Raw genomic sequence first — 27676 nt, forward strand, 5'->3', positions numbered from 1 at the left:
TTTGAACCGATCAGGGAGAATCTAGGAGTATGTCCTCAGGGAAGTAATAATGGGGCTGCTGGCTAAATCTGCTGCCAGCACCTGGGAAGTCATCATGTGCTTACAGAAGCTGCATCCCTTTCACTTGCGGAGACCATGGCCACCACCTTGAAATCAGCTGAACATTAAACCATGCACTGTTATGTCAGACCAATGGAGAAGTCCAGTGATATGCTGGATACTTGCTGCAAGGCTGTATCCTAGATATCAGCTGTCTGGGAAAGTATCCTCTGTGACAGAGCCCTGGACAAGAAGAGCTGTGCCTGGAGTTGGAAGGGAGAAAGGGGTGGATACTACTAAACACATCATTCCCATACAGGGACACGTGTGAAAGTCAGTGACCACTTGCAGCACTTTTAAATAATTGTGAATAGATTCAAATGCTGTAGATGGGATAGAATCTGAGAACTGCTTTTTTTGCTGAATTATAAAAAGAATCAGGAAAAGAGGAAAAAATAAAATTTCCTTTATAGATTAAAAATTTTGTTGGCAGCAGTAGAACTGTGAGATATCCAGAATTTTATTTCCTCAGTGGAGCCCTCTGAGGCCACCACCAGCAATTCTTATTGAGAACACACTCGCCAGGGAGTGGGAGGCAGGGGGCTACAGTGAACCTTGGGGAGCAGGAAGGGAGCACTTACCCCCACAAACCTTGAAAAATAGGAGGGCACTCTTCCACTTGTTCAATCTTGTCACAGCAACCACTTAATGCTCTTTTATGAAGATTTATTCTGAGCCATGCCAGCCTTATGGTAATATTTTCTCAACTTATTTTATAATTATTTCATAATTATAAATGGGTGACACAGATACTTCATCCCTGCTTTTCTTTCTGTGCACAGGCAGACATTCTGCTTGAAATCCCTCTTCTGGTTAGCCAACCCTAGAAATAATTTGCCTTTTACACATCTTCTTAGTCTAGTGGGAACATGAAAAATATCTTCCTTTCATTCATATCTCTTTCATTCATCCTTTTAGTATCAATTATATTATAGTTGAGCTTCCCAGGTGGCTCAGGGGTAAAGAATCTGCCTGCCAATGCAGGAGATGTGAGTTTGATCCCTGGGTTGGGAAGATCCCCTGGAGAAGGAAATGGCAACCCACTCCAGTATTCTTGCCTGAGGAATCCAATGAACAGAGGAGCCTGGCAGGCTACAGTCCATGGGGTTGCAGGAGTTGGACACAGCTTAATGAGACACGGCTTAATGAGACATGGTTTAATGACTAAACAATAACAATAAAATATTGTAGTTAACAGATGTGCTGATTCCATGAAGAATATTTAAGAAAACAGAAAAGGAGGAGAAAAAAAACATATGCACACCCTGTTACCTAAAGCTCACTGCTACTTTCATCCAAGGCTAAGTGCTTAGTACCTGTTAAGAGAACCATCTGGTCAGAAATCAGGACTGACCGTGGGTCCCGGGATGGCTGGGTAGATAAGGCAAGAAATGCTGAGGTGGAGAGGTTGCTGTGGCCAGATCACAGATAGCCTTTTAAGGCACAGTAATGACTTTAGAAGACTCAAATCTTGAGAGACCTTTGGACACCAAGGAGATTCAACCAGTCCATCCTAAAGGAAATCAGTCCTGAATATTCATTGGAAGGACTGATGCTGAAGCTGAAACTCCAGTACTTCGCCCACCTGACGCAAAGAACTGACTCATTGGAAAAGACCCTGGTCCTGGGAAAGATTGAAGGCGGGAGGAGAAGGGGACGACAGAGAATGAGATGATTGGATGGCATCACTGACTTGATGGATATGAGTTTGAGTAAGTTCCGGGAGTTGGTGATGTACAGGGAAGCCTGGCATGCTGCAGTCCATGGGGTCGCAAAGAGTCAGACACGACTGAACTGAACTGAACTGACTGAATGACGTTAGAACTTATTCTTAAATGAAATGCCATTATAGATTTTTTTTTTTTTTAGATTTTTAAACAAGGAACAGTCTGTAACCATAGTCACATCTTTAAAATTGCTCTGACTGCAGTGTAGGGAATGCATCTGAATGGGGCAAGGGTGCGTGGGAAGAGGCTGTGAGGAGCCTGTTGATGTTATCCTGATGAGAATCAGTGAATCAATATTCGTTGATGGTGGTAGTGACAAGAGGGGAGTAGTTCACAGATTCTGCCAATATTTAGGAAGAACAACTGAATGTTCATGGTGATTGACTGGACATGTAGGTAGGTTCATTTGTGCTGTATTTTACATTCCACATGTTCACTTCAGTCACTCAGTCGTGTCTGACTCTTTCCGACCCCATGAATCGCAGCACACCAGGCCTCCCTGTCCATCACCAACCCCCAGAGTTTACTCAAACTCACGTCCATCAAGTCAGTGATGCCATCCAGTCATCTCATCCTCTGTCATCCCCTTCTCCTCCTGCCACCAATCTCTCCCAGCATCAGGGTCTTTTCCAATGAGTCAACTCTTCGCATGAGGTGGCCAAAGTATTAGAGTTTCAGCTTCAGTATCAGTCTTTCCAATGAACACCCAGGACTGATCTCCTTTAGGATGGACTGGTTGGATCTCCTTGCAGTCCAAGGGACTCTCAAGAGTCTTCTCCGACACCACAGTTCAAAAGCATCAGTGTTTTGGCACTCAGCTTTCTTCACAGTTCAACTCTCACATCCATACATGACCATTGGAAAAACCATAGCCTTGGCTAGACGGACCTTTGTTGGCAAAGTAATGTCTCTGCTTTTTAATATGCTATCTAGGTTGGTCATAGCTTTCCTCCCAAGGAGTAAGTGTCTTTTAATTTCATGGCTGCAATCACCATCTGCAGTGTTTTGGAGCCCCCAAAAATAAAGTCAGCCACTGTTTCCACTGTTTCCCCACCCATTTCCCTTGAAGTGATGGGGCCAGATCCCATGATCTTAGTTTTCTGAATGTCGAGATTGAAGCCAGCTTTTTCACTCTCCTCTTTCACTTTCATCAAGAGGCTTTTTAGTTCCTCTTCACTTTCTGCCATAAGGTTGGTGTCATCTGCATATCTGAGGTTATTGATATTTCTCCCGGCAATCTTGATTCCAGCTTGTGATTCTTCCAGCCCAGCGTTTCTCATGATGTACTTTGCATATAAGTTAAATAAGCAGGGTGATAATACACAGCCTTGGCATACTCCTTTTCCTATTTGGAACCAGTCTGTTATTCCATGTCCAGTTCTAACTGTTGCTTCCTGACCTGCATATAGGATTCTCAAGAGGCAGGTCAGGTGGTCTGGTATGCCCATCTCTTGAAGAATTGTCCACAGTTTATTGTGATCCACACAGTCAAAGGCTTTGGCATAGTCAATAAAGCAGAAATAGATGTTTTTCTGGAACTCTCTTGCTTTTTGATGATCCGGGGGATGTTGTCAATTTGATCTCTGGTTCCTCTGCCTTTTCTAAAACCAGCTTGAACATCTGGAAGTTCACGATTCACGTATTGGTGAAGCCTGGCTTGGAAAATTTTGAGCATTACTTTACTAGTGTGTGAAATGAGTGCAATGATACGATAGTTTGAGCATTCTTTGGCATTACCTTTCTTTGGGATTGTAATGAAAACTGACCTTTTCCAGTCCTGTGGCCACTGCTGAGTTTTCCAAATTTGCTGGCATATTGAGTATAGCACTTTCACAGCATCATCTGTCAGGATTTGAAATAGCTCAACTAGAATTCCATCACCTGCACTAGCTTTGTTCGTAGTGATGCTTTCTAAGGCCCAATTTACTTCACATTCCAGGATGTCTGTAGGTGCCCAATATGCTACTGGAAATCAGTGGAGAAATAACTCCAGAAAGAATGAAGGGATGGAGCCAAAGCAAAAATAATACCCAGTTGTGGATGTGACTGGTGATGGAAGCGAGGTTCGATGCTGTAAAGAACAATATTGCATAGGAACCTGGAATGTTAGGTCCATGAATCAAGGCAAATTGGAAGTCTGATTCTTTGCAACCCCATAAATTGCAGCACACCAGGCTTCCCTGTCCATCACCAACTTCCAGAGCTTGCTCAAACTCATGGTGTTTGTATCCAGCAATCTCATCGTCTGTCATTCCCCTTCTTCTCCCACCTTCAATCTTTCCCAGCATCCGGGTCTTTTTCAAGGAGTCAGTTCTTCGAATCAGGTAGCCAAAGTATTGGAGTTTCAGCTTCAACATCAGTCCTTCCAATGAATATTCAGGACTGATTTCCTTGAGGATGGACTGGTTTAATCACATAGTCCAAGGGACTCTTAAGAGTCTTCTTCACCACAGTTCAAAAGCATCAGTTCTTTGGCACTCAGCTTTCTTTACACTTCAACTCTCACATCCATACACGACCACTGGAAAAACCATAGCTCTGATTAGATGGACCTTTGTTGGCAAAGTAATGTCTCTGCTTTTTAATATGCTGTCTAGGTTGGTCATAGCTTTTCTTCCAAGGAGTAAGCGCCTTAATTTCATGGCTGCAATCACCATCTGCAATGATTTTGGAGCCCCCCCCCCAAATAAAGTCTCTCATTGTTTCCATTGTTTCCCCATCTATTTGCCATGAAGTGATGGGATTGGATGCCATGATCTTTGTTTTCTGAATTTTAAGTTTTAATTCCACATGTAAGTGATATCATATGATATTTGTCTTTCTGATTTACTTCACTTAGTATGATAATCTCTACCTCTATCCATGTTGTTGCAAATGATGTCATTTCATTCTTTTTATGATTGAGCAGCATCCCACCGTTGGTATCTGTGTGTGTGTGTGTGTGTGTGTGTGTGTGTGTGTGTGTGTGTGTATGTGTAAGGACCTCCTTATTGTCTCAGATGGTAAAGAATCTGCCTGCAATGCGGGAGACCCAGGTTTGATCTCTGGGTCAGGAAGATCCCCTGGAGAAGGGAGTGGCAACCCACTCCAGTATTCTTGCCTAGAGAATCCCATGGACAGAGGAGCCTCATCCATGGGGTTGCAAAGAGTCGGACACAACTGAGTGATTAACACTTTCACTTTCACGTACACACACACACACACACATACACATACATACACCACATCTGCTTTATTAATCTGATCTGATGGTGGATATTCAGGTTGTCTCCATGTCTTGGCAACTGTGAGTAGTGCTTCAATGAACATGCTATTTACTGTACAAATAGACCTATTCAAGTCTCAGCTGTTGTGACTGCTGGGGACCTTCTCCCACCCCAGAGGCTGGTAGCATGTATCTTTTTTTTTTTTTTTTTTTTTTTTTAGTTGGGGGCTAATTACTTCACAACATTTCAGTGGGTTTTGTCATACATTGATATGAATCAGCCATAGAGTTACACGTATTCCCCATCCCGATCCCCCCTCCCACCTCCCTCCCCACCCGATTCCTCTGGGTCCTCCCAGTGCACCAGGCCCGAGCACTTGTCTCATGCATCCCACCTGGGCTGGTGATCTGTTCCATCATAGATAATATACATGCTGTTCTTTCGAAACATCCCACCCTCACCTTCTCCCACAGAGTTCAAAAGTCTGTTCTGTACTTCTGTGTCTCTTTTTCTGTTTTGCATATAGGGTTATCATTACCATCTTTCTAAATTCCATATATATGTGTTAGTATGCGGTAATGTTCTTTATCTTTCTGGCTTACTTCACTCTGTATAATGGGCTCCAGTTTCATCCATCTCATTAGAACTGATTCAAATGAATTCTTTTTAACAGCTGAGTAATATTATCTTTTAAAATTATAGTTTTTCCTGGATATATGTCCAGGAGTGGGACTGCTGGATCATATGACAGTTCTTAATTTTAGTTTTTTGAGGAACGTCCAAATTCTTTTCCATAGTGGCTGCACCAATTTACATTTCCACCAAGAATGTAGGAGGGTTCCCTTTTCTTCACATACTCTCCAGAATTTGTTACTTACAGACTTCTTAACAATGGCCATTCTAACCAGACACATTGCTTTTTTGTTGTTTTTCATTTATCCGCCTCCTTTCTGCTTGCTATTTTATATAAGACACATTAGCAGTGGTTGAGAGTGTAAGTGATATACAGTGCAGTTGTTAAATTTAAAGAAAAATGTTCTTAAATGGTTTCACCATCCATAACAGGGGAACATGAATGAAATGGAAAATTTCAGGTAGTATGAGGACAGAACCTAAGGAGATACACTGCCTCTTTCAAGGACCTGCATAGACAGAAGGAGATCCTTACCCTTAATGACCAGTGGATTTCAGATCAATGTAAGAAGGAAGTTTCTAATTGCACTACCTAGGAAGGAAACAGGCCCCATTACCAATGTAATAAGTCCTCTGTTACCAGAAATCTAAATGATACTTGATGGGATTTATGCAATAAATGCAAGATTATGAAACAAATACGGTATTATTGTTGTTTCACATTTAAGGCAACTACTTGTCAGAGAGGTGATGCACCTTGAGTAACATCACACAGGTAACAGTAGGGCTGATTCCACCTAATACCAAGATGGTCTGTGTTTTGCTGGTAACCCAACAATCATGAGTAAAGTTATTAGATTATTTTTCTCCTTCTGAGAGTTTTGGCTCTTCTTAGGAGCCAAAGAGATCTTTCTGGTTATTAGGCAGCTTATGTGAGCCTTACTTTAATATATATTCAAAACACATTACCAAGTGAATATTAAAACCAACTATTTACCCCATTAACCTCTAAAAATTTATAGCAAAGTGGCATACCATGAACACAACCCCAAATCAGCAATTGTCAGTATATTTCTGATGCTCCCCTTCCTTTATCACCTTCACACACACACACAGCATACAGGTATAGGGTATACTTCACACACACACTCACACACACACACACTCACACTCCAAATATTTTTTCATAAGCATGTGTATTTGATTTTTAGAAGCATCTTATTGTGCATACTGATATATTTTTTATAATGGGAGCTGGCTCCATTGTTTAGAAACTTAGGTGTTCTTGTACAAACCAGTGTTTCTTTTTTCCTTTCATTTTTATTGAGATGTAATTGACATAGAGCGTTGTGTAAGTTTAAGACGAATAGCACAATGACCTGACATACATGTTGCATAATAACTAAAACAATAAATTTAGTTAATGTCTGTCACACGTATAAAAAAGCAATATGGGGAATTCCCTGCAGTACAGTGGTGAGGACTCAGGGCTGTCACCACTGAGGAACCAGGTTCAAGCCCTGCTCCAGAAATTAAGACCCCACAAGGCGTACCAGCGTGACCGAAGGAAAAAAGTTCCTTTTCCCTATGATAAGAGCTTTAAGGACCTACCCTGATAGCAACCTTCAAATATACCACCAGCAGTATAAACCAAAGTCATAAAGTAGCACGCCATATCCCCAGTACTTGTTATTTTTGTACCTGGAAGTGTGTACCTTTTGAACAACTTCATCCAACTTCCCCACCCCTACCCCCTGTCTCTAGTAACAACTGTCCTGATCTCTTGTTTTAATGACTTTGGTGCTGAGTTTTTTTTGTTTTTAAATTCCACATATAAGTAAGATCAGTATTTTTCTTGCTCTCTCTAACTGAATTCACTTAGTGTGATGCCTTCAATGTATATCCCTGTTGTTACAAATGACAGAATTTCCTTATTTGCTATGGCCAAATAGTATTTCACTCTGTGTATATGTATATACATATATATATAAACATACATATATACATATAATGTGTGTATAGTATATGGATGTACACACATTTTCTACATCCATTTATCTATCAATGAATACTTAGGCTGTTTCCATGTCTCGGCTATTATAAATTATGCTACAGTGAACAAGGGGATGCAGATAACTCTTCCACATAGTGATTTTATTTCCTATGGATATATACCCAGCAGCAAAATTGCTAAATCGTATGTTGGTTCATGTTTTAATTTTCAGAGAAACCTCTATATTGGTTTTCATAGTGACTGTACCAATTTACATTCCTGTCAATAGTACACAAAGGTTTTCCTCTCTTCATATCCTTGTCACCATGTTATCTCTTATTTTTTTGGATGGTAGCCATTCTAACAGGTATGAGGTGATGTCTCATTGTAGTTTTGACTTAAATTCCCCTAATAATTAAAGTTGAGTACTTTTTCAGGTAGCTGTTGGCCTTTTGAATATCTTCTTTGAAAACAACCTCTATTTAAGTTGGTTGCCCATTTTTAATCAGATTATTTAGTTTTGCTATTGAGTTGTGTGACTTAACATATTTTGGATATTAACCCCTTGTCAAATACATGATTTGCAAATATTCTTTCCCATGCTATAGGTTGTCTTTTTATTTTGTTGATCATTTATTTTGCTGAATAGGAGCCATTTAGTTTGATGTAGTCCCTCTTGTTTTTTTTTATTTTGTTGCTTATGCTTTAGCTATCATATACAGTACAAAAATTTATTTCCAAAATACACCCCAAAGACCTTTTATTCTATATTTCTTCTAGGAGTTTTATGGTTGCAGATCTTACATTTACATCTTTAATCTATTTCAAGTTGATTGTTATGAGTAGTGTAAGATAAAAGTCTAGTTTCATTCTTACATGTCAATATACATTTTCCACCACCATTTAGTAAAGAGGCTGTCTTTTATCCATTGCTTTTTTTTGGCTCCCTGGTCAATATTAGTTGACCATACATATATGTGGAGTTTCTTTTCTGAGTTCTCAATTCTGTTCTATTGGTCTACAATTCTGTTCTATTGGTCTACATATCTCTTTATGCCAGTATTTTAAAATACTATTTTATGATTTTATACATAATACTGTTTGTTGTATTTTATGTCTCTTAGAATGATTTTTCTGCATCCCGTAAGTTTGTATGTATGTTTCCCCTTTCAATTGTCTCAAGATGCTTTTTTATTCCCCTTTTAATTTCTTCTTTGATCCCTTCACTGTTCAGAAGTGGTGTTTAATTTCTATATACTAATGAATTTCTAGTTTTCCTCTGGTTATTGATTTCTAGTTTTTGAGTTTCATATCATGTGGTCAGAGAATATACTTGATAGGATTTTAATACTTGAATTTGTTGAGACTTGTTTTGTTTTCTAACATATGCTCCATCATAGAAAATGTCACTTGTGCTTGAGAAGACTGTATTCCACTATTGTTGGGTAGGACAGTCTGTATATGCTTGTTAGGTCCACTTGATCAAATATATTGTTTACTTATTGATTATCCAATAACATACCTATTGTTGAGAATGGAGTTTTAAAATTTCCAATTATTGTTATTATTCTGTATATTTCACCTTTTAGTTCTGTTTTTGCTTATATATTTTGGTGCTCTGATGTCAGATGCATAGATATTTATAATTGATTTATCTTCTAGATCGATTGACCTCTTTATCATTATAAAATGATCCTTCTCTCTTTTTACCATTTTTAACTTAAGTTTTAATTTGTCTTATATAATTATAGCTACCCATGCTTTTTTTGGACTTTCCAAGTGGCACAGTGATAAAGAATCTATCTACAAATACAGTAGACTCAACAGATGTGGGTTTGATCCCTGGTTTGGGAAGATCCCCTGGAGTAGGAAACAACAACCCATGCCAGTATTCTGGCCTGGAAAATTCCTTGGAAAGAGAAGCCTGGTGGGCCAGAATCCATGCTGTCACAGAGTCAGACGTGGCTGAGCACACAGAATATGATTTTTATTGGTTACTTTTTGCTTGAAATATCTTTTTTTTTTATCTTATCACTCTCAGTCTGTGTGTGTCTTTAAAGCTAAAGTGAGCCTCTTAACATATTGTTAAATCTGGATTTTTAAATCCATTCAGCCACTCTGTGTCTTTCAGTTGAAAAATCTAGTTCATTTATATTTCAAGTAATTATTATCAGTAAGGACTTATGCCTTTTGTTCATTGTTTTCTGACTGTTTTCTAGACCCACTGTTTGTTTTTTCCTGATCCTTATGTCTTTTTTGGTCTAATTTAATGTCTTATGGTATGAGTATAATTTGACATCTTTATCTTGTTCTTGTGCATAGCTACTCCTGGCTTTCTCTTGCTGTTGTCATGAGGCTTATATAAAATAGCTTAAAATTAGAGCATTCTATTTTTAACATCTTTTTAAAAACTGATAACAACTTGATAGCATTCCTAAATGTTACATTTTTACTTCTCTTCCTCCTAACATATTAAGTTGTTGATATTACAGTTTACATATTTTTATATTATGTATCCAGTATCAAATTATTATATTAATGCTTTTTAACTTATTTTCTAACTTTTTATCTAGAGCTGTAATTTAATTACACAGCTGTAATTTAATTAATTTACAGAATCTAACTTTGATTATATATTTATCATCATTGAGTTTGATGTAGCCATATGTTTTTATGATGTTAATTAGCATCCTTTTTCTTCCACTGAAAGAAACCCCTTTAGAATTTATATTAAGTGAGGTCTAGTGGTAATGAACTTCCTCAGCTTTTGTTTGTTCAAGAAAGTCATTATCCCTCCTTCTTTTCAGAAGTACAGCTTTGCTGGGTATAGAATACTTGGTTGACAGATTCCTCCCCATGCCCCCCCATCCCCCACATTCAGTGTTTTAAATATATCATCCCATTATCTTTTGGCATGCATAGTTTCTGTTGAGAATTCTGCCTAATGTCTTATCATGTTTCCTTGTATTTAACATGTCCCTTTTTGCCTGCTGCTTTCAAAAAATTATTTTTTCCTTGACTTGAAAATTTAATAATAATGTGTCTCAGTGAAGCCCTACCCTATTCAAGTTTAAACTATTTAGAATCCTTTGGGCCTCATGGATCTAGATATCCATTTCTTTCTCTGGGTTTGCAAAGTTTTATCCATTATTGCTTTACATACAGTTTCTCTCCCTTTCTATTTCTCTTCTCCTTTTGGGGTTTTTCTAATATGATTTTTTTTTTCTTTTAATGTTATCACCTATGTCCAGTAGGCTTTCTTTACTTTTTTTAAAAATTCGTTTTGCTTTTTCTTCCTCTAACTAGATAACTTCAGGTGTCCTGTCTTCTGGTTGAATGGTTCAGTGGTCATTCTGGTTGAATGATATGGTCAAGACTGCTGTTGAAACTCTTTATTGAATATTCAGTTCAATCACTGTATTCTTCTGTTCCAGGATTTTCATTTTTTAGGAGGGGAATGGGTTCTATTTCTTTAAACCTTTCTCTTTTTCCCATGCATTGTTTTCCTAGTTTTGTTGTGTGTGTGTTCTTGAAGTTAAGTAAATTTCTTTAAGAGGAATATTCTGAATTCTTTGTATGATAGTTCATAAATCTTCAGTTCTTTGGGGGTCAATTCAAACATAAAAGTGTGCTAAGCTCTCTGAACATGTGGGGCCACTGTCTTGGCTCTGCAGGCACTGAGTCACTGGTCAAGTTCACTATTCAAGTGCTGCTGTAGTTGAGGCTGTACGGTGGGTTACAAAGATCTCTACAAGCTCTGCTGAGGTTTCCTGGTTGGCAGGTTTGGAGGCTGGGTTCAGCAGTGGGTGCAGACATGGATTACCTTCATTGCTGCAGGTCAGGAGCTGCAGAGCAGGCCCCAGGGTTGATAAGACTGTAGTTTGGGGAGTGAAATAGGCAGAACTGTATACCAAGCTCTCAGGCCAGATTGGGTCATTGGCTGGTTCTGCACATGGGCAGACCTGCTGGCTGAGGTCACATCTGAAGTATTGCTGGACCAAGCAGCTTCCTGGGTCTCAGGTCAGACCTCCTCATCAGATAAGGAGCTACACTCAGCAGTGGGCAGAACTATGAATTAACTCCCCAGTCTGGGGGGGAGCAGCAGAACCTGTTCCAAGGTGACAGTGCTTTTTGTTTGGGGACTTGACTCAAGCTGTACCCCCAAGTTCCCTGACCAAAGGAGGCCACTAACTTTGTTCTGAAGATGGTTAGTGCTGCTGGCTAAGCTCTTAGTTCCAGTGTTGCTAGGATAAGTAGCTTCCTGGTTGCTTCAGCCAGGTTCCTGGTTGGGATAGCCAGGAGCCATACCCAGCAATGGGCAAGGTATGACTTAATTCCCCTGCCTATAAGGAGAGGAAGACCAGGCTCTGAGATGGCAAGGCTCTTCTTTTGGGGTCCCAAATCAAGCAGACCTGTGCCCCACCGAATTCCCTGATCAGACTGCACCACCATCTTGGCTCTACAGAGGAGCAAAGTCACTGGTTGAGACTTCTATCAATATTTAGGCACTGGTACTAGGAACTTGCCCAGTGGAAATCCACAGAGGAATGACAATTTTTTTTTAATTGTAGTAAGTTTTTAAGCTTTCAAGATGACTGGTTTATTATAATAAACCTGTTTCCTTGCTTGACCTGCTGTGATCTACACAAGATAATGGAAGTGCTTGCTTCTACACAAAGAAAGAAAGGGAAGGTGTCCAACTTCATCTTCTTAAAATACTGTCCCATCTCTTTAAGCAAACCAACCAACTAAACCAATTATCACTTTACCTGGAATGTTCTGCAACAGATGATGAAGACATATGGTCCGTAAACACAATCACTGTCTAAAAGTGAGCTATATAAACTTGCTGTTTTATGTATTAGAAAAATAATGTTAAAGGAGGCGAAATGATGCGCCTGGGGTCAAAAAGCTTGAGGTGGAACAGAGCAAGGAAGCCCTCTGCTCTCCCTTGACCTGCAGATGCTCATCCCAGTGGTTTTGTCTGATGTGCCACCATTCAGCTAAGATGCCCTCTTTTTCCCTTCCCTTACTTCCTTGATCTGCATCCTGACCATTGTCTTTGACTTCATTGCAGCAGCCCCCAAATTGGTCTTCCTGCCTCTCATCTCCCCATTGCAGTTCCATCTCCAACAGATCGCTGAATGATTTCTCAAAATAGCAACTGAATCACATCAGTACCCTGATTTTAAGGTCTTCCATGGTTCCCTATAACTCTTAGAGGAGGGCACCTCATGACACAGAAGGCCCTTCACAGTCAGGCGTCTCTCTACCCCTGTGGTTTTATTCCCCAGAATGTGCTCATGGACACCTTCCCCTTCAGTTCTGTGGAACCACATGGAGTTTCCTTGGCCTGTATTCCCACTCATCCTTCGTTTCCTTCCAGACTCCTATTTACCTTTCGAAATCCAAACCTGGCATTTCTTTCCCCAAGAAGCCCCCCTAGACATCCCACCCCACCCCAGCCTTTCTCAGATGCATTTCATCCTCTGCTTCAGACCTCTCTCAATTTGACTTTCGCCACCAATAAATTCCAAAGTCATTGAGATCAGGGAATCAGTCTCATTAATTTTTTTATCATAAGACCCAATATATGCCAATCATGTAAATAATATAGGAAGGGAGGGAGGAAGAGATAGAGGAAGGAAAGAACCAAAAAAAATGAAAAGAATGCACCAATTCCCACATTCCCTATTGCTTGGTCCAGAGTCCTTTCTCCCATTTTATGGCTCTTTCGGCAATATCTGTAAATAAAATGTGTGTGTTTGTGCCCATTTGCTCGGTCTTGTCTGACTCTTTGCGACCCCATGGACTGTAGTTTGTCAGGCTCCTCTGTCCATGGGATTCTCCAGGCAAGAGTACTGGAGTGGGTAGCCATTCCCTTCTCCAGGGGATCTTCCCAATGCAGGGATAAAGCCTGGGTCTCTTCAGTCTCCTGCATTAGCAGGCAGATTCTCCAGCACTAGTGCCACTTGACCATGTATATATTCTGATAGTGAAAATTATATTCCTATTTCACTTTCTGCTAGATCAAGAATAATAGCTAATATAGAAGTAACAGTCTTTCTACAGTGAGGTGTTCTTGCAGAGGTACTTCAAGTTCCAAACCGGATGTTTAAGGTTGAGCATTGACACAAGAGGACCATACAAAGATGACCATATAAGAGTTTGCTATAGAGTTATACAATCTTTAAATAGCATCCATGGGTACAGTACGATCTTACTGGTACTCAGAAATACTTGGAATGCTATGCTAGGAAGATATTACTGCTTCCATCCTGCAGAAGAGGAAGTATGAGAAACAGGCAATTCTTCAAGGCCACCTGGTAAGTCACTGGCAGACCAGGGGACTTTATGTAGACCTCTGAACTTCACACCATTAAACTTCACTTTCCATACACCCTGCTGAGCCACTTTGCTTTAAATAAAAAGCAGGGCATTTCCTTGTCTTTACTGCTGCCCTGGGTTTGACTGCCCTTTGTTTGGGGTTTTATATTCAGCTCTCTATGCAAGTTGTTACAACTCAGCACTTACCCACTAATCTTCTCCAAGGGAGAGAATAACAATCGTTTCCTTGGACTTATGCTTTTTTTCCTAAGATCTCAAAATTACTATTTCCCAAAGATTTTCCCTGACGTGTTGAGTGTATAAAATAAGAGTGCATAAAAGAGAGAAAGCAAAGTCATCGGCCCTATGAAGCCAAGGACTCTTTATAACCAGAAACCAACTTCAAATGAAGATTCGACCCCTAACTTAAAAATTCATGGAGGAATTTTTGTATTTGTATGGGGGATTTCTGCTAAAATCTTTATTTCTTTAAGTGTCCCCCAAGCCTTTATTCTTTCATTTGTTCAGTCAGTTCATCATTTAGTGAACATTAAGCTCCCCCACTGGATCAGGCATTTTTTGTACATAAAGACTTGTTTACTTGGAAGCTTAAAATCTCAGATCTGGGGAGCATCTTAAATCTAGTGGAATCTCTCTTCCCTCTTCTTTCTAAATTTCATTCTTGAATTTTCTTTATGTTTCCATGCCAAGAGACTCTTCTGCCCAGGTCTGAATTGTTCTGCTGATGAGAGCTCATTACTTCCAGAGCTTCCTCAAGTTCAATAGGTTGCTACCTCCACTTGGTCAGTTTTCGAAGCAGACAATTCTCGCACCCTCAGGGATGGACAGAAACACTGAGAGGCCAACTCATTAGGAGACTTTGTTCAGCTTCCCCCGGTACTGCAGTGGACTAGCAGACTCCAGCCGGTTTCAAGACAAAAGAGGCCCAACTGTAATTAAATAGTCACAGGAAATCCTTGTGGGTTTCTGCTTTTGCACATTCAGGAGGACACTAATTAGGTGGGGAGCCCTTGTATGCAAGCTCCCTGGGCACAGCGGGTGCTGTTTGGAAGGCTTCCTCTCTGACCAGGAGCAGTGTTTGGACCCCTCATTGATTCTCTAAATTGTGTTTGCCCCACTAATAAAGCCCTAATGGTGGGAGCCGGCAGACCGCCTGCCCTTCTCCATCCGGGGCACTCTGCTGTTCCCCAGGGAGGGTTGCTGAGCATGAATGATCCCTTTGTCTTCATCTCAACTGTTTTGGCAGTGCTTCAGAAAATAGTGGTGAATGAAAAGCCACGTGGTTCTAATTGTTTTCTCTGGGATCAGACTGGTTTCCTTAGAGCATCTCTGGACCGGGGAGCCTGGTGGGCTGACGTCTATGGGGTCGCACAGAGTCGGACACGGCTGAAGTGACTTAGCTTAGCTCTCTTCTCTCTCTCTCTCTCTCTCTCTCTCTCTCTCTCTCTCTCTTACACACACACACACACACACACACACACAGAGCTTTGGGATCAACACTGTCATTAGACTTCCAGCTGATTACACCAACCTGTGATTTCTTTTTTTTTTTTTTTAAGAAGTACTGACATGCAACTTTTTTCCAGGGAGAACACCTTCTCGACCCAAGTTTAGTTATCAGCCAGGTGAAGAGAAAAAAGTGTGATTTCCTTTCCAATTAAAAGGCACACTGAGCCAAGACGAGCCACCTGTTTATATCAGGGAAGCTACGAAAATCTTCAGAAGAGGGCTGCAGTTTCTTGAATGAAGGAACAAATGAATAAACAGCTGAAGGTAGAAGAAAGGAAGAGCGTGAAGCAAAGTGTTTAACCCAAAGCTGTGCAGACATTACTGAATGTTTATCTGGCCCCTGGTGCTGGGTCAGGGTATCTCAACTACTGACATCTGGGGCTGGATAATCCTTTGTTCTACAGGCTGTTCTGGGCATCTCTGCCTACCTATGAGATGCCAGTAGCAATGCCCCAACCCCATTTGTGACCATCCACAATGTCTCAGATCTTGTCAGATGTCCACGGGATAGGGGATTAAGGAGCACAGAAATCATTCCCAGTTAAAAAGTCACTGAATTAGATGAATCAAAAGGATGAGAGTTGAGAGACATCAAATGAATGGGCCCTAGAGTTGGCAGCTGGCTAAAAATCCTAGCTTTGTCTATTACTCCCTCATAAAGTCATGAGAATTAAATGAGAAGCCACACATAAGGTGCTCAGCACAACATCCGGTCCACAGTGAATGCATGATAAATATTAACTGGTGTGAATATCATCCGCATGATTATTTCTGCTATATACAGGATGACAGACCTCTTTGCCTGAGAGTAAGATGCTCTCTTTACACATCTGCTGGGCTCATTTAGTGCTGTTCATGTCAACCATCAATTGTGGAGTTTCCAGTCTCCCTGTTTCAGACTTAGGAACCGCAGGGAGTGAGGACGCTGGCATCGCTCATGACCTCTTGGCTCCCTCCTGGGGTCTGCACAGGCCAGGGGCTGAGAAAGAAAGGTGTTTCCCATGGAGGAGATGGCTGCTGACATTTTAACCAGTGCACTCAGCAGGCCTTAGGACCAGCCAGGGTCACAGGTCAGATTCCTGGTTCTCACAGTTTCCTTCCTCCAAAAGGAAAAGCCCCACAGTGCTAATAGGCTGCCTTCAGCCTCTGGTTACAGCCTGGGAACCATGAGGGGTTCCAGCAGCCTGATTGCTGAAAGATTCCCATGTATCACACAGCTGCTCACACCAACAGTCCCACCCTCAGCATGGCCCAAACTGGGCTCCCAGATCCGCCTCCTCTCCAGCCCTCTGCTGCCCTGTCTGCTTTATGTCGGCTTCTTGCCGTGCCCACCTTGTGCTCTAGGAGTCTCTCTGCTGCTTCCAAGATCAGAGATGTGCAGCAGCCTCCTCACCATCCCCCATCTCCAGGGCATCCTCTAAACCACCAACCAGAGTGCAATTGTGAGTTGTCTTCCCAGGCTTAAAAATCTTCCGTGGCTCTCCATTTATTTTGGACTAAAGTCCTCATTTTGAAATATAAGCACTTAAATGCCCTTGCCCTTGCCTACCTCCCCTCATCTTTCAAGAAGTATCCACCCTTGCCACCCCCCTTCACTGTCTGCTCCTTGGGCAAACAACCCCAAACAATTACCTGAAAATGTCCCACTCCTTCTCAGAGCTGATTCATCCTCTCAGCCTTGTAAACCGGAGGCCCTTGACACCCAGGGATGTCAAGAGCCTGCAAAAATGTTCAAGGTCTGGAAATATAGATGGATGGGATTATATATTTGAAAACAAATCAAGAGGAATAAACATTTAATCACATATCTGCAAACTGATACATTGTAACTAGTCAAAGATAATTCAAGTTACAGAATTCTATATAAATACAAAAGATGAAATTATAGAAATAATCTTATTTTGCCAAAAGTGAAAATTGAAAGTGTAATATGAGCTGTGTGGGTGTATTTATGTTTGATACGAAATGAGGCAGGGCTCCTCTTATCCGGAGAGACTTGAATGTAAAAAGGTTTTAAAATGTCTCTTTGAACCCTAGATCTGTGCATGTATTCTCTTTTTTCCCCTCAGTAGGATAGTGATATAATTGACATGCAAAGTGGTATAAGTTTAAGGTGTACAACAAAATGACTTGATGTGTACATATTGTAAAATGATTACCAGAGTGAGTTTAGTTAACATTCATCATTTTATATAGTTACAGATCTTTTTTCCTTGTGAAGAGAACTTTTAAGATTTACTCTCAGTAACTTTCAAATATATCATACAGCCCTGTTTACTATATTTATAATGTTGTACATTACATCACCAGCATTTATTAGTGGAAGTCTGTGAGTTTTGGATACTTTTACCCAATTCCCCCTGCCTCTGGCAACTATAAATCTGATCTCATTCTACTAATTTAATTTTCTTTTTGATTCTACACATGACTGAGATCACATAAGTATTTGTCTTTCTCTGACTTATGTTACTCGGCGTAATGTCCTCAAGGTCCATCTATGTTTTCACAAGTGGCAGGATTTCCTTCCTTTTTATGGCTGAATACTATTTAGGTGTATGTTGGTATGTGCATATGTATGTATGTATACATATGCACACACACTTCATATACTTTATCTACTCATCTGTGGATTGGCACTTAGGATGTTTCCAAGTCTTGGGTATTGTAAATAATGCTGCAGTGACCACTAACGGGCAGATATCTCTTTGACATAGTTATTTCATTTTCTTTGGACATATCCCAGAGGTGGGATTGCTACGTCATTTGAAATTTCTACTTTTGATTTTTTTTAAGAACTTCCATGCAGTTTTCCATAGATTTAATGCCAATTTACATTCCCACCAACAGTGCACAAGGGTTTCCTTTTCTCCACAACCTCACCGGCATTTGTTACATCTTGCCTTTTTTATAGTAGCCATTCTAACAAGCAGGAGGTGATGTTTCATTGTGATTTTGATTTGCATTTCCCTAATATTAATGATGTTGAGCACTTTTTGTGTATTTGTTAGCCATTTGAATATTTTCTTTAGAAAAATGTCTCCATTTTAAAATTGGATTGAGTTTTTTTTACTATTGAGTTTTCTGAGTTTCTTATCTCTTTGGGACACTAACTCCATAACAGATACATTATTTGTAAATACTTCTTCCTTTTCTGTGGGTTGCCTTTTCATCTTGTTAATCATTTCTTTTGCTGTGTGGGAGATTTTTAGTTCAATGTAACCCAACTTGTTTTTTATTTTGCTGCTTGCACTTTAGCTATCATATCCTAAGATCATTGTCAGGATTCAAGAAGCTTTTCCTTTATGCTTTCTTCTAGTATTTTATGTTTTATGTCTTACATTTAGTTATTTAATCCACTTTGAGTTAATTTTTGTGACTGGTGGAAGATAGGGGTCTAGTTTCATTCTTTTACATGTGAATGTCCAATTTTTTCCCAGCACTCTTTATTGAAGAGACTACCTTTTCTCCATGGAATATTCTTGACTTCTTTGTAAAGTAGTAATTAATTGTATATGCATGATTTATTTCTAGGTTCTTGATTCTGTTCCAATGGTCTAAGTGTCTGTTTTTTATGTCAAAAGCATTCTGTTTTGACTACTATTACTTTATAATTAGCATGAAATCAGAAATTGTGATGCCTCTAGCATTGACTTTTAATGACTGATGTGGCTATTGGGCATCTTTTATGGATCTATATTTTTTCTACTTCTGTAAAATTGATATCAGAACACTGCTAGTAATTGCACTGAGTCAATACATGGCTTTGGATAGTATAGATATCTTAAAAATATTAATTTTTTCCTATCTGTAAACACATTATCATTTATTTGAGTTCAATTTTTTTCATCAATGTCTTATAGTTTGCAGTGCAGAGATATTTCACCTCTTTAAATTTATTCCTAAGTATTATATAGTTGTAGATGCTATTGCGAATGGGATTGTTTTCTTTATTTTTCTTTTAAGTAATTCATTGTTAGTGTATAGAAATGCTAATAAGTTTGTAAGTTGACTGTATCCTTCAACTTACTGATTTTGTTGATTAGATTTAATGGGTTTTTAGTAGTCTTTAGGATTTTCTATATATAAATATAGAATGCAAATAGAGACCATTTTACTTCTTCCTTCTCAATTCTATGCCTTCTTTCCTTTCCTCCCTTCTCTCTCTCCTTTGCTTGATGCCCTGGCTAAGACTTCCACTACTATGGTGAATAGGAGTGGTGAAAGTGAGAGCTTTTGTCTTATTTCTGATCTTAGAGAAAAATTTTCAGCCTTTCACCACTGAGTATGATGTTGCTGTGGGTTTGTTATATATGACCTTTCCTACATTTAAGTACATTCCTCCTATACCTAATTTCTTGAAAGTTTTCATAAAAGGCTGTTGTATTTTGTCAGATTTTTTTTTCTGTGTTTATTGAGGCAACCATATGAATTTTATCTTTCATTCTATCGATGTGATGTACCACACTTATTCATTTATGCCTGTTGAACCATCCTTGTATCTTGGGTGTGAATCCTATTCAGTCATGGTATATGATCCTTTTAAACATGCTGCTGAATTTGGTTTCCATGTATTTTGTTGAATTGTTTCATCTATGTTTATCAGATACTTCTCTGGAGTTTTCTTGTAGTGTCCTCATGCTTTAGTATCAGTGTAATTTGTTGTTATTTGTCCAACTGTGTGACCCCATGAACTATAGTCCACCAGGCTCCTCTAGCCTTGTAAACTGAGTTTGGGAGTGTTTCTTCCTCTAACTTTTTGGGAGAGCTTGAGAAGGATTGAAATTAATTCTTTAAATGCTTGGTAAAACACATCAGTGAAGCCATCTAGCCCTGGCTAGATGTTTATTTGTTGACAGTAAGTTTGATTTTTTTGTTTTATTACTGATCCAAACTCCTATTAACTGGTCTGTTTAGACTTGCTCTTTGTTCCTAATTCAGTCTTGGTAGGCTCTAATTTCTAGAAATTTGTCTCTTTCTTCTAGGTTTTCCAGTTTGTTTGCTTTCCTGATAGTTCAGTTGGTAAAGAATCCACCTGCAATGCAGGAGACCCTGGTTCGACTCCTGGGTCAGACAAGTAGGTTGTCCAGTTGGTTGTCATATAGATGTTCATAGTACTCTCGATTATGATCCTTTTTTATTTCTGACATATCAGTTATGTTTCTTCTTTCATTTGTAATTTTGTTAATATTGGTCCTCTCTGGTTTTTCCTCATAAGTCTATGTAAAGATTTGTCAATTTTGTTGATATTTTCAAGGAACCAACTCCTAGTTTTGTTAATCTTTTCTGTTGTTTTCTTGTTCATCATTTACTTCTGTTCTAGTCATTATTATTCCCTTCCTTCTGCTAACTTTGAGCTCACTTTGTTCTTCTTTTTTAGTTCGTTGAGGTATAAAGTTAGGTTGTGGTTTTTTTTCAGATCTTTCTGTTTACTTCAAATATGCGCTTATAGCTATAAATGTCTGTTATTTATGCATCCCATGGCTTTTGATTTATCTTTATTTCTCTTAAGATATGTTTTAATTTTCTTTTTAATTAATGTTTTAGCCATAGGTTTTCAGGAAGAGTGTTGTTTAATTTACACGTATTTGTAAAACTTCCAATTTTCCTTCTGTTACTGACTTCAAGTTTTATATCATGTATCATTTATATAAGTCAGAGGAGACACTCCATATGATTTCTGTCTTATTCAGTTTGCTAATACTTGTCTTGTTGTCTAACATATGATCTATCCTAGAAAATGTCTTCTGTATGTATGAAAAAAATGTATATTCTTGTTTTCAGAATGTTTTCTGTGTCTGTTAGATATATTCTGTCTATAGTGTTATTCAAATTCTCTGTTTTCTTATTGATTCTCTGTCTGGATGAAGAATCCATTGTTGAGAGTGGCATATTAACATCCACAACTAGTATTATTGCTTGTTATTTTAGTCTTGTTAGTATAGCATGATATATTTTGATGTTCCAAAGTTCAGTCCATGAATATTTAGTTACTTTACCTTCTTGACAGCTTGATGCTTTCATCATTATATAATGACCTGTTTTGTATTTTTAACTATTAGTAGCTTAAAGTCTGAAAAAGGCATAGCTAGTTCTGCTTTTATGTTGTTGTTACCATTGCTTGACATACCTTTCTTGATTCCTTCATTCTCTGTCTAGGTATGTCTTTGAAGCTAGAGAAAGTCTCTTGTAGGCAGGATATTGTTGCATCTTATTTTTAATTCATTCAGTCATTATATGTCTTTTGACTGGAGAATTAAATTTCTTAAATTTCATAAGTAAATTCATTTATTCATTAAATTCATTTACTTAAAGTAATGATTGCTACATAAGGACTTAATACTGCCATTTTATTAAACATTTTCTGTTTCTAGTTCCTTTGTTCCCTTTTTTCCTGCTGTTGTCTTTTCTGATATGATGATTTTTTTGGTAGGTATGCTTTGACTTCATGATCTTTTGTGCAGCTAGTACACTTTTTAATTTGTGGTTACCACGAGGCTTACATATATTAAATTATAACACCCTATTTTAAACTGATAACAACTTAACTTCAATAGCACTTCTAAACTTTACATTTTTATTTCCTTCCTCATTTTAGTTTACTGATATTATAATTTACACACTTTATATTACATATCTAATAACAGACTATTATAGCTCTGGAAATATTTACTTTTTTTTCATTTTTAAAGTAGAGTTGTAAGTGAATTGCATACCACTCTTTCCATCTGATTTGACTATATATTTACCATTACCAGTTTTTTATACTACCTTTTTTTTATACTACCTTCCTATTTTTTAATAATGTTAATAAGTGTCTTTTAACTGCACTCAAAGAACTCCCTTTAGCATATCTTTTATGGCCAGTTTAATTGTAATGAACCCCTTCACCTTTTGTTTGTTAGAGAAAATTGTTATGTGTCTTTTATTTCTGAAGGAGAGCTTTGCTGGGTAGATGATTCTTGGTTGACAACTTTTTTCTTTCAATATTTTGATTATATCATCCCATTCTCTCCTAGCCTGAAGAGTTTCTATCAAGAAATTTGCTGATAATCTTATGGGGTTTCCTTGTCTGTAACTTCCTTCACTTTACATATTTGCTGCTTTCAGAATTCTTCTTATTATTATTTTTTACTTTGACTTTTGACAGTTTAATGTATGGTGTTACCCTACTCATGTTTAACTTGTTTGGAGTCCTTTGGGCCTCATGAATCTGTATGACTGTTTCCCCCACAAGTTTGGGAAGTTTTCAGATCTTGCTTTAAGAGTACTTTGTCTCTTTCTCTTTGTCTTCTCCCTCTGGAATTCCCATGATGTGCTTATTTTTTCTTTTAATGGTTTCTCATATCTTTTTCTTTTATGCTTCTCTGACTGGATAATTCCAAATGCCCTGTCTTCTAGATCACTGATTATTTCTTCTGCATGACTGAGTCTACTGTTGAAGCTCTTATGAATTCTTCTGTTCAATATTTGTGTCCTTCATCTCTAGAATTAATGTTTGGAGTGGGTTTTACTCCTTTCATTTTTTTGATGGTTTATATCTCTTTGTTGAACTTATTGTTTTGTTCATGCATTGTTTCCCTAATTTCTTTATGCTGTCTGTTCTTATAGTCCTTAAACTTCTTTAAGAAGATTATTCTGAAAATTTTATCTCACAGTTTAAAGTTTACAGATATCCATTTCTTGAGTCCATTATTGGTGCTTTATTGGTTTCCTTTTGTTGTCATGTAAACCTGATTTTTCATGACTCTTGATTCTTTATATTGGTATCTGCATTTGAGTAAGTCGTCCCCTTTTCTAGACTTCACATTTTCACTTTGGCAAGATAGTTCTTATAGTCAACTCAGCTTGGAGCTCTGGACATGTCAGCTGGTAGCATCCTTGGGCAGTGGGACTTGCTATCTGGGTCTATTTGGGGCAAGGTCACTGCCCAAGATCTAAAGTTGGATGGGGGTGATGCTGGCTAAGAACATTTGGATAAGACTGCTTGGTTTCTTGTTTAGTGCAGCTATAGGATGGGCCCTGCAGTGCCCTAGATTCTCTGGTCAGGCTTTCTAGATGGTCAGACTGGGTACTATACTCAGCAGTAGGTAGGGTTATGCATTAGCTTCAACAATCCTCTGTTGTCAGGTGGAACAACAGAATGGGCACCATGATCATCACAGCTGATTGTTAAAGAACCCACATATGGCAGGACTACACACAGAATTCCCCAGGCAGAAGGTGCCACAAGCTTCGCTCTTCAGATAGGGTGAGGCACTGGCTTGCTCTCTGTTCATGTGCTACTCTATGGAAAGCCACAGGATGGGCTACACAGTTTTCCATGTGCTCTGGCTAGGTTTCCTGGTCGAGCAGGCTGAAGGCTATTTTCAGCAGTGTCAGGGCTTTGAGTAAGTTTCCCTACTAGTGCAGGACCACCATACAGCCCAAGACTTTAAGATCCTTGTTTGGGACCAAATTAGACAGAACTATTCAGACATGTTCTATGCACCTGGCTATGCAGATAGGCAAGGCCACTAGCCAGACTCCACCCTAATCAGGGTTACAGGATATATTACAGATCTCCAGTAACTCTGGTTAAGTTTCCTGGGCTAGGTGGGTGGGAGGATATATTCAACTGTGGGTAAGACTGTAAATTAGATTCCTTGTCCAGATGAGGCCACAGAATAGATCCCAGGACTGGCTAGGCATTTTGTCTGGGGACCAAGTCAGGTATGACTATGGACCAAGCCCTCTGGCTGGAACAAGCCACTGACTTGGGTCTGCAGATAGGCAGAGCCACTGGCAACACTCTGTACTAAAGTGCTACTGGGCTAAGATTCTTTCCATGTGCTCTGGCCAGGTTTCCAGCTCAGGCAGGAATAGGAGCTACACTCGACAGTAGGAGGGGCTATGAATCAACTTCCCTGCTCAAAAGGCGTGGCTGAACTGGCTTTAGGAACAACATAGCTTATTATTTAGATTCTTGAATCAGGCAGACCAACTCCCTGATGCAATTCTCTGCTCAGACTGGGCCACCGATGGCCCTGTAGATAAGTGGTGCCTCTGCGATGTACTCAGGCACTGTTGCCACAGGCACTTGGTTTGCCAAAATTCGAGCACTGGTGCTGTAAGCCTCACTGTCTTCCATCACTACCTGATGCCCAGTGTTCAGATTTCACAGACTGACCCACAATCCACATGAAATGAGAGGCAAGTAGGCCTCCTGAGAAGCATTGTACAATGCCAGGGGAGCTGAACGTCCACCCTGGGTGCTTTCACAACTGGAGGAACCGTAGGCTTGGTGCAGCGGGAGGTGGGCCCTCTTGGTGTGATGTTGCACCAGTCGGGGAGAGGCAGCGCTCTCAGAGTGTAGGCGCTCTTCATAGTCTTCTAATGTGGCCTATCTCCTTCTCTGTGGGGACAAACTTCAGCCTCACCTCCATGTTCTAGGATTTTTACACTACTGTCCTGTCCATAGAAGGGTCAGTGGTCTCCTCATAGGTTTTCTAAAGTCCAGAACAACCTGTGTGTCACCGTCTTGATGACATCACTATCTTGATGATGTCACTCTGTATCTGTTCTTCAGAACATGCTGTCTAGTCTCTATACTCGGAACATGGCTTTCCTATTCCTCAAGGATCAGCTTAGGTGGTATCCCTCTAGAAAGCTACCCTGAGGCTGCTCTCTCACAGCCAACTTTCCCTGCAGGCTCCCTGTGTTCTCACTCAGAACCTCTCATACTCTCTCTGTGTCTGTCTCTCTCACTAGATTATGGTGTGGAAGCGGTTAAAGAGGAAGAGGGCAATTAATGTTCTTCCTCTTGATTAAGCAGTCCCCTCATGCCTGGAACTCACTGTACCATGACAATGATGACAGTTATCCAGGTGCGCTCAACTGGTAGGTCTTTCTTCTGTTTCTGAGGCTGCATCAGGTCACCCTATGCTCTGAATATGGATCACGTCAGTACCGGCAGCCTTTAGCTGGAGAGGCAGATCATTGTCATCAGTAAGATAAGGTTTCCCTCTCCAGGCCACATGGTAATAAATGAGGTAGGCCTGTCTCAGATTCTGTTCCTCTTGATCACTAGTACCTTCAGGGCCTGGCATTGTCCCTCTGCATGAAATAAGATCCTGAGGGGATTTCTCAGGCTTAGAACAAGGGACCAGCTATGCTGGGGTTGTGGCAGCAATGAATGGCTTTTGTGGCTGAGGAAATGTGGAAGGTGAAATTCTGAGCAATCCAAGCATTGTGGCTGCAGTCCCTAAGGATACAGTAGAAATTTCACAAGACCCTCTTTTTATTCCCTCTTCATGGGTTGGAAGGGGAGGGAAAGGAGCCAGGAGAGGCATGTTCTTAGTTCCTGAAACAGATGCTTTGTGTTTTTTTTGTTTGTTTGTTTGTTTTTTGTTTTTTATGATTGCTGAGAAAAACTGGGAGAAACAAGAAATACCCTTGGGCAGTAGAAAAGAAATGACTTTGGTGGGAGTCAAGCTTGGGTTTGAATCCCTGCTCTTCCACTTACAGCCTATGTGATGTGGGGGAAGGTTAGATACCTCCAACAAGCCTCAATTTCATCTTTTGTAAACTGGGCATAGCATAGATCTTGAGGGTTTAGTGTGAGTTCTGGAGTTTGTGTCTTCATAGTTCATGTTCAGTGATAACAGTGTTGTAGACTGTATCTGCTGGGTGACAGTGATCCTGGTTCCACCACCACACCCCTCATTCCTTCACTTAAAATGGGTCTCCCATGTTTGGGAACACAATCATAAGAGAAAAATACTTTCCTAAGGAATCCTGCTTCCACAGACTCTAAAGCAAGCCATGGCAGTGAACCATGCTCCAAATGTTGGGATTTGATTTCATTCTGAGTCTTCCTCCAGTTGACTGAAGACAATTACTCATGTGCGAGAGGCTACTGGAGACATTAGAGAAAGCCCTGGAGTGGGAGTTTGGAGGTCTGAGTTATAATCTCAGATCTACAACCTGTTCATTGGATGGCCTTGGAGAAAAGGTAGCCTTAATTAGTCTGTACAACTTCAGAGAATAGCACTATTGACAGAAAACTTTGCAAATAACATATAAAGTTACTCTCACATGTATGGCATTCTGTTATGCACTGGCCAGTTTTACTGGCCTATGCTACTTCACTTTATCTTTTTCAGTGTCTCTAAGAGGAATGTCTTCATTAATAATTATCCTGGTTAATATAAGGGCTTTCACTTGAGAGAGATTAAGTGAAAGATTGTGTGGGGGTGTGTGGGTGTGTGTGTGTGCGTGCAGTCAGTTACGTCTGACTCTCTTGCAACCCCATGGACTGCAGTACACCAAGTTGTTCTGTCTATGGGATTTCCCAGGCAAAAATACTGGAATGGGTTGCCATTTCCTACTCCAGGGGAATCTTCCCAACCCACAGATTGAACTCATGTCTCTTGCATCTCCTGCATTGGCAGGCAGATTCTTTACCACTACATCATCTGGAGAGCCCCAAGTGAAAGATTATACAACCAATAAGTGAATGAGGATCTGAACCCCAGATCTGATTCTGAAACTGATATCCCACCCCACTGGGCTCCCTGGTCCTTAGGAGTAGAATTATCAGACATAACAAATAAAAATATATGACACCCAGTTAAATTTGCATTTCAGATAATGAATGTTTTTTAGTATAAGCATATCCAAAAGATTTTAGTATAAGTATATCCTCAGTATTACTTAAAATAGTTGTTAAATTTATGTTAAATGCAAGTTTTGCTGGGCATCTTGTATTTTATTTGGCAAATCTCCTTCAGAGGCTTATGTCACATGAGCAGGCCAGAAGTGGTGTGTCCCAGCCTTTCTCTAGGCATGTGAGGCTATTCTCAGAAATGGACCCTTCAGAAATAATAAAGTCTTCCATGATAGAAGCTGTAAGAATTTTAGAAAAATAAAGGGGAAGAAAATCTCCAGAGGTGATTTAGGTTTTGTTTCCTAGACAAACTTGATGTGGGTCTAGATACTCCAAAGGTGTGCAGAGCAAGAATTCCAAATCACAACTGATACACACAGTGGATAGAACACTTGGCTGGGCCAACTCACGTTTACCCAGCAGCTCTCACTCTGAATGCTCCCAAGTCTCACCTGTAAGCTGTGGAAAGGACCTGACCTGGAAGCCAGCCGCCACTGGCCCTTTATCCACAGCACCT

The sequence above is a fragment of the Muntiacus reevesi genome, chromosome 2 (genome assembly GCF_963930625.1).
Source record: "Muntiacus reevesi chromosome 2, mMunRee1.1, whole genome shotgun sequence".
NCBI lineage: Eukaryota > Metazoa > Chordata > Mammalia > Artiodactyla > Cervidae > Muntiacus > Muntiacus reevesi.